We start from the raw sequence: 9178 nt of genomic DNA on the forward strand, positions 1-9178 counted from the left end.
GAGGTGCAGCATGTCCATTAGTTCCGGGTTGGACATGGCTTTATACGTCAGGCACAGATCGCCTCTGAACAGGTGGTATGCCACTGAGTAGAGCTGGAGTTTCTTTAACTGGGCAGTATATGACATCTGTTTGAGCCCTTTGATCCTCTTGGTGAGGTACTTTTGGGGTCTTTCCAGTTGCTGCAGGTGTCTGGTAAGGTACATCCCAAAAGGGGCATTGTACTCAATTATGGGCCTGATGAGGGATGAGTAAAGAGGCACGATGACCTCCCCTGATCTAGATGTGAATCCCTTCATGATTAGGTGGGCTATATAAAATGTTTTTCTAACCACTTTGGCCACGTGGTTGTCAAATGAGAGATTGCTATCAACTTGGGTCCCCAGGTCCCTAATTACTTCTTCTGTACTTAATGGATTACCACCTATGTGGTAATTTGTGGGCACTTTGTTTTTGCCAAAGGGGATGACTATACACTTTTTGGCATTTATCTTGAGGCCATGGCTCTGGCACCAGTTGTCTGTTTCTATGAGGCCCTTTTGGAGGATGCTTGTGTCGGCTGGAGATATTCCTGGACCGAGATGCCATACCCTTACTAATTATATGCCTGGACCAAGACACCATGCTCTTACAAATTACATCCCTGGACTGAGATGCCATACCCTTACTAATTACATCCTTGGACCGAGATGCCATACCCTTATTAATTACATCCCTAGACTGAGATGCCATACCCTTACTAATTACATCCCTAGACCGAGGTGCCATACCCTTACTAATTACAACCCTGGACTGAGATGCCATAACCTTAGTAATTACATCCCTGGACCGAGACGCCATAACCTTACTAATTACATCCCTGGACTGAGATGCCATACCCATACTAATTATATGCTTTGACCAAGAAACCCTGCCCTTACTAATTACATTCCTGGACTGAGATGCCATACCCTTGCTAATTACATCCCTGGACCGAGATGCCATGACCTTACTAATTACATCCCTGGACTGAAATGCCATACCCTTACTAATTACATCCCTGGACCAACACTCCATGCCCTTACTAATTACATCCCTGGACTGAGATGCCATACCCTTACTAATTACATCCCTGGACCGAGATGCCATACCCTTACTAATTACATCCCTGGACCAACACACCATGCCCTTACTAATTACATCCCTGGACCGAGATGCCATACCCTTCCCAATTACATCCCTGGACCAACACACCATGCCCTTACTAATTACATCCCTGGACTGAGATGCCATACCCTTACTAATTACATCCCTGGACCGAGATGCCATACCCTTACTAATTATATGTCTGGACCAAGACACCATGCCCTTACTAATTATATGCCTGGACCAAGACACCATGCCCTTTCTAATTATATGCCTGGACCAAGACATCATGCCCTTACTAATTACATTCCTGGACTGAGATGCCATGCCCTTATTAATTACATCCCTGGACTGAGATGCCATGCTCTTACTAATTATATGCCTGATCCAAGACACCATGCCCTTACTAATTACATTCCTGGACTGAGACACCATGCTCTTACAAATTACATCCCTGGACCGAGATGCCATGACCTTACTAATTACATCTCTGGACCAAGATGCCATACCCTTACTAATTACATCCCTAGACCAAGATGCCATACCCTTACTAATTATATGTCTGGGCTGAGATGCCATGCCCTTACTAATTATATGTCTGGGCTGAGATGCCATGCCCTTACTAATTACATCCCTGGACTGAGATGCCATACCCTTACTAATTATATGCCTGGACCGAGACGTCATGCCCTTACTAATTACATCCCTGGACCAACACGCCATGCCCTTACTAATTACATCCCTGAACCGAGATGCCATGACCTTACTAATTACATTCCTGGACTGAGATGCCATGACCTTACTAATTACATCCTGGACCAACACATGTCCTTAGTAATTACATCCCTGGACCAATTAATTATATGCCTGCATTGAGACACCATGCCCTTACTAATTACATTCCTGTACTGAGATGCCATTCTCTTACAAATTACATCCCTGGATGGAGACGCCATGCCCTTACTAATTACATCCCTGGACTGGGATGCCATACCCTTGCTAATTATATGCCTGGACAAAGATACCATGCTCTTACAAATTACATCCCTGGACCGAGACACCCTACCCTTACTAATTATATCCGTGCACCGAGATGCCATACCCTTACTAATTACATCCCTAGACTGAGATACCATACCCTTACTAATTACATCCATAGACTGAGATGCCATGCCCCTACTAATTACATCCCTGGACAGAGATGCCATGCCCTTACTAATTGCATCCCTGGACTGAGATGCCATACCCTTACTAATTGTATGCCTAGACAGAGACACCACGCACTTACTAATTACATTCCTGGACTGCGACGCCATGCTCTTACAAATTACATCTCTGCATGGAGATGCCATGCCCTTACTAATTACATCCCTGGACCGAGATGCCATACCCTTACTAATTAGATGCCTGGACTGAGACACCTTGCCCTTACTAATTACATTCCTGGACTGCGATGCCATGCTCTTACAAATTACATCTCTGGACCAAGATACCATACCCTTACTAATTATGTCTGGACCGAGATGCCATGCCCTTACTAATTACATCCCTAGACCGAGATGCCATACCCTTACTAATTACATCCCTAGATTGAGATGACATACCCTTACTAATTACATCCCTGGACTGAGATGCCATTCCCTTGCTAATTATATGTCTGGACCAAGATGCCATGCCCTTACTAATTACATCCCTGAACCAACACGCCATGCCCTTGCTAATTACATTCCTGGACTGAGATGCCATGCCCTTACTAATTATATGCCTAGACCAAGACGTCATGTCCTTACTAATTACATCCCTGGACCAACACGCCATGCCCTTACTAATTACATCCCTCGACCAACACTCCATGCCCTTACTAATTACATCCCTGGACCGAGATGCCATGACCTTACTAATTACATCCCTGGACCAAGACACCATGACCTTACTAACTACATCCCTGGTCCAAGAAACCATGCCCTTACTAATTACCGAGATGCCATGCCCTTACAAATTGCATCCCTGGACTGAGATGCCATACCCTTACTAAATGCATCCCTGAACTGAGATGCCATACCCTTACTAATTACATCCCTGGATCTAGATGCCATACCTTTGCTAATTACATCCCTAGACCTGGATGCCATACCCTTACTAATAAGTTGTGCAATGAAAAAGGCTTTCTTACATAGTGGATACACAGTGATCAAAGGACAATTTTGTTGTTCATATAGGTTCCCAGGTCTCTACTGATTTGATCAATTTTCAAGGGTGTTTTGTTGATGTGATAGTTACAGTGGATGTCATGCTTGCCAGTGAAAACTATTATACATTTTTTGGCATTTAGGTTTAGTGCATGGTTATGACATGTTTATTTGGGAATGGCCCTCTTGGAAAATGTTGGTGTCCTTTGGAGATTTTATGATGGCACCAAGTTAATAGTCATCTACAAACTTAGCCAAAACCCTTAACATTAGCTGTAACCACATAGAAATAAATGCCAAAGATTAATGGCTCAGGCATTGAACCCTGGGGTACAATAATACTGATGTGTCTTTTGCAGGAGGCAGAGATACCTACCCTAAATTCCTGATTTCTATTTGTGAGTCTGTTTGCTATCCAACAAATTACACAGTGATTAATTTTGAGCTGGGAGAATTTATCAACAATGCTTGAGTATCAGAGGGTGTTGAACACCTTTGTGACGGTCTAGATGTGCATGTGTGAACTGATTTTTCTCTCATCCATTGCTTCAGTAACATTTTTGAAAAAATTGACCAGATTAAGCAGGCAGGATCTGCCTTGACAAAGCCTAACTTCTTCTTCTGGCTTTTCTTCCAGTTAGGGGTCATCACAGCAGATCACCTTGTCCGCTCTTGATTGGCAGTGGAGTTTTTACGGTGTTGAGTTGCCAGCCCGACGCCCAACCTTGCCCAGCACCCAACCTTCCACAGAAGGTACACACACACACATACGCCTAGGGCCAATTTAGAGTGTCCAATCCACCTACAGCATGTCTTTGGGATGTGGGAGAAAACTGGGACACCCAGAGGAAACCCACACGACCACAGGGAGGACATGCAGACTCCGTACAGAAGACACCCCAGCCGAGGATCGAACCAGAGAACCTCTTGCTGTGACCATGGCCACCCCTTGACAAAGCCTAACTAACTTGGGCAAAGAGCTTGTAGGTTACTTATGTCCTTCTTTATTTCCATAATGATCCTCTCCATAGCCTTACAGATGAGGCTAGTCATACATACGAGTCTGTAATTACTTGGGTCCATTGGGATTCATGTCGACTCACCAAAGGTAGTTTTGATTAACATAAAGCATTCAAAAACTATTTATTGAAACTACCTTCATCGAACATTGGAGGAAACTTTTTTGCAGGGTGACAAGCGTAGTCTCCAAGTAGGCAGACCCCCCCAACACACCCTAAATGTTTATATACAAACTCCACAGTCGCACAACCAATGATGAAAGAGACACACTCCACTGCTGGCAAAAGCATTTTCAGCAAACCGTGTTCAAACATTTTATGTTTGCTGAAACTGCATTCAGCAATTTGACACACTACTGGTTAATTGAAATACCAACTTTATGTGGATTGATGGCTGTTGCTGTCATTCAGTTATCTGGCATGAAGGCTGTTTGGAGTCTGATACTGAATAGCCTCTGTAAAAGGGTTTAATAGGTCCTGTTTCATGCTGACCATTAGGCAGCTTAGTACATTATTTGGCCCTGTAGTGTTCTTGGCCTTGGAAAGTGCTTTGTGGAATTGTTCTTGGGAGATTTGTGGAGAGTGTGTGTGTGTGTGTGTGTGTGTGTGTGTGTGTGTGTGTGTGTGTGTGTGTGTGTGTAGGCATCAGCATGTGATCTAGGAATGGGAGAGAGGGGAGTGAAGTTAGGGCTAATTTTATCTACTAGTAGATTTGCTATGTTCTCAGGATCCGAGCATGCGATATAATTTACTATTAGCGCTTTGCAGTGGTGGGTGTTGTTTCTGACATTTCTAACATAGCTAAAGAAGACTTTATGTTTTTTGTTAGCCTGAGTGGATACATTTGCCTCATACATAGCTTTAGTTGTTTTGATCAGTGACTAGAGTTCCTTGTTAAGTTTAGCAAGAGCATTTTTTCATCTTGAGAGTTGTAATTATAGTGCGCAATGTGTTTTTTTTCCTTTTATTGTAGAGCCTTTTATATTTGGATTCCACTATAGGAGTTCATTCAGGAGCAGCCTTAGGTCAACTGGTGCCTTAGGCAAAAGGGCTCCACGGCGCCCCCCCCCTCCACCATACCATCCAGTGCCCCCATCCTGGTCTACCTACACCAAATAAATACTGGAAAAGCGCTCCTGCTAGAGCAGCGCCCTAGGTGGCCGCCTAGTTGGCCTATGCCTAAGGCCGGCTGTGGGTTCATTTTTAAATTTGGCATTGTATTTACTTCAGAGGGTAACAGATTCATCTATGCAGCTATTCAAATGTGCATAGACTTTGGAGGTAGAGGATTCTGCGTAAGTAGTGGGGTCATCTGATTGTAGGTGAATGTTGAATTTAGCCAGATCATCACTTAGTTTTAGTAGTGCAGCCTTCATATAACCTGTGATACTGAGGTATTTGAAGATCCTTCCAGCTTCAGTCTTCTGGTGAATGTGACCGATTTGACTTGGGAGAAAGTTACGACTGGCTGGTAACAAAGCTGTCCCATGTAGGTGAGGACTAAGTCCAAAATTTTGTCTTCCCTAATTGGTGTGCATTCTATCTGGTCCAGAAAGTTTGTATTTCTGAACTCCAGAAATCTCTGGGTGTATAGGTTAGGGGATGTATAAGTCTACCAGTTGATGGAGGGGTAGATGAAGTCCTCTTGAAGAGTGGTGCTTGGCCTGGTAATCATTTGAAATGTTGGGGCCCTGCTAGAGCAAGTCCTGAAATACGGAGACTGAATGTTCATATTTCTTGGAATATTCTCTTTTCTCCAAAGTATGGTGATTTTGGAGTCGGCCTATATAATTTTGAGGGTGGGGGGCTTACCCCCCCCCCCCGAAAAAAAAAAGAAGTTTAAAGGAGAGGACTGATTTTGGAGATTCGCTCTTCTCCTATAGTTTCGGTATTTTTTTTTCAGCTTGTCGGTACTCTGCATTTCGAGTGCCGACATTTCAGTAAGGAGCCATTTGGCCCAATTCATAGGGACTTCATACTAATCAGGTAGGATATATGGTCCAAGGGAAGGCATGGAGGGGGTACTATAGTTAGCTATGATGTGATACGTGGCTTTATTAATGGTAATTTGGACAAGGAGAAGTTCCATCTTGTTATTCTGTATCACAACCCTGGAGGTGAGATGCACTATTCTTGAAACTACTTTGAATGCTGTTGCCTGTTACCAGTATAAAGAAGATTTTTTTTTTTTTTGGACAACATTGCTGTTGTACCTTTTCAGTATCCTTTACTGTTCACAGTGAATTTATATTTGTTTGGCCTATGTTTTTAACTTGATTTTTCAAGCCTACATTTGAACATTTACACACCTCATGACTGATGGTTGAGAGGGGAAGAATGTAGTAGAAGGCTTGATTGATATGGGGGTCATAAAATCAGACTTTATTTAATGGAATGAAATATTGGGTTATTATGTGTGTGTTTTCTGTCTGCAAGTTCATAATGTTTGTTTTTTTTTTTTCCTTCTCCAGGTTAAACTGTTCTTCCTTGGAAGATTTATGTGCCTAGTTTAAACCGAGAGAAGACCTGTTTTGAATTGTTGCTGACCTCAGTGCAATGAAACCTAGATCACTAATGCACTCAGAGAAAATGATATAAAATGTATTATACAACAGTAAGAATCCAAGATGAAAGAAGTAATGACAGAAGCATAACCATGTTGCGGAACACATTTTCCACAGAATTTGCTGCAAATGCTTGCATATTTTTCTGAGAAATATAGTGTAAGCAAGTCTTTTGAAATCTGTAAAAAAACCTTCGTAAGTGCAGCGGGGAACATGTAGTTCTGCTTCCCCATTGCAGAGTGCGGTAACGTCGGTTTGTAAAGAGAAGTACACTGCATGTCCTTTAGACAGATCTCCTCCTCAAATGCTTTGTAGTGAAAATAAAAAATAGAATGAATGGTACAGCTAAATGGGGACAGCCTTCCTAGCGCCATTTCCTGTTTAAGCTGTTTTAAGTGATTCACTACATCTGCTGCTGAAAAATAATGTCTATGGTGCCACCTTCTGGTCAAAATTGGAAGTAATGTTCCTCTGGAGAAGAGAATTTCTGCAGCCTGTATCTGTCATTACCTTTGGTTCTTCAGGATCCAGAGTAAAAACAACTCCCTGTACTTCTGGGTGAGAGAGGGTATCAGCTTTCTTTGCATAAAAATGATGTTAAAACTCAGATTTCTGTACAACTTTATCTTTGGCTACCAATAACCATGACATATGTGTTCTAGAGGATTGCTTATTTATCTCCAATCTTTCATCCCAGACCTTTTTGCTCCATTTCTATGGCAGTGCTTAAAGAGCGCTGCATAAGGAAAAATCCTGTACACTGTGATTTCTGCAAGAAGAAAAAAATATTGCCATACTCATGAATAGTTAATATATGATCTAATTTGAGTTTTGTGACTTTGCTGCTCTAGCCATGCATTATATCTACTATTGTGTTCACTTTCCTCTTTGAAAGCTGTAAACAATAAAGCTATTTGTATAGCCAAAGTAAGACACATCAGTGCATTTGTAATAGGATAGCTGCAGTTTTTTTCCATCTAGGTGAGGCACAATGCTTCATGTGCTGTTTTGCTTAAAATAATTTTTTATAAGGATAAAGTGTGGGGCCTTCCATTAGCATATTAGTTGTGTAATTTGCCTGTCTCTAGTAGAGTTGTATGATAGTCAACACTCCCATCTCATAGTTTCATAGTTTCATAGTTTAGTACTAGGCTATCTGCCCTGGGGCATTTATAAGCCTAGCCATAGTGATGTGGCTTTCGCCACCCCATGTAATGGTACAAAAGTGTACAGAATAGATTTAGAATACTGTGCTTCTGTCTAGTAGTGACACAGTGAAGACCCCCTTACATAATAGAATTAGTTTACTGTGCGTCTGTCTAGTAGTGACACAGAGATGACCCCCAGTGTAAACCTACGATCTCAAATCCACTCGTCAAGATTTCTCTTGAAGAGAGTCAGTGAGGGGCTCTGCCTAACATGAACTAGGATTCTGTTCCAGAGTATGGGAAGCCTCTGAGTTATAAATCTGTCCCTCCAGCATGTCCTATTCATATTTGTGCTGAGGTTTAAATCTTTAGCTCTCATGGTTCTGATGGATTTGGATTTTTTGAGGTGGAGCATGTCCATCAATTCCTGATTGGCATTGGCCTTAGGTTCATAGGTTCATAGGTTCATACTAGGCTATCTGCCCAAGGGCATTTACAAGCCTAGCCCATAGTTTTGTGGCTTACACCACCCCTTTAGTATGGGGAAATATACCCATTATTTTGCTGTGCCTCTGTCGAGCAGTAACACTGAGGTAATCCCTGGGGTATATCTGCGATCTCCCATCCATTGGTCAAGATTTCTCTTGAACAAGGCCAGCGTGCTCTGCCTCACATATACCGGGATTTTGTTCCACAGCATAGGGAGTCTTTGGGTGATGAATCTATCCCTCCAGCACGTCCTATTAATAGCCGTGTCGAGGTTTAAGTCTCCCGCCCTTGTGGCTCTGATGGATCTAGATTTTTTGAGGTGAAGCATATTCATCAAATCTGGGTTTGACATGGCCTTGTATGTTAGGCAAAGGTCACCTCTGAGCACTGAATAGAGCTGGAGTTCTTTCAGTCGGGCAGCATAGGACAGATTTTGAGACCCTTTATCCTTTTGGTGAGGAACTTTTGTGGCCTCTCCAGCTGCTGCAAGTGTCGGGTCAGATACATTCGAATGGGGCATTGTACTCAATCATTGGTCTGATGAGTGATGAGTAGAGGGAGACAATGACCTCCCTTGATCTAGATGAGAATCCCTTCATGATAAGGTGGGCAATGTAGAAGGTCTTCCTAACTACTTTAGCTACAT

At 42.6% G+C, this 9178-nt stretch overlaps 1 protein-coding gene across 1 annotated transcript in view; it reads left to right on the forward strand.

The window, feature by feature from the left end:
• BIRC7 (baculoviral IAP repeat containing 7) overlaps window positions 1-7932 on the forward strand; it is a 517300-nt gene extending 509368 nt beyond the window's left edge. Inside the window, exon 8 of the mRNA XM_044088967.1 lies at window positions 6803-7932. The gene's annotated coding sequence lies outside the window, so the exon portion shown is untranslated. The remainder of the gene's footprint in view (window positions 1-6802) is intronic.
• The last annotated feature ends 1246 nt before the right edge of the window (window positions 7933-9178 follow it).

Source organism: Protopterus annectens, chromosome 12.part0 (assembly GCF_019279795.1).
Source record: "Protopterus annectens isolate FY-2018-M chromosome 12.part0, PAN1.0, whole genome shotgun sequence".
Taxonomy (NCBI): domain Eukaryota; kingdom Metazoa; phylum Chordata; order Ceratodontiformes; family Protopteridae; genus Protopterus; species Protopterus annectens.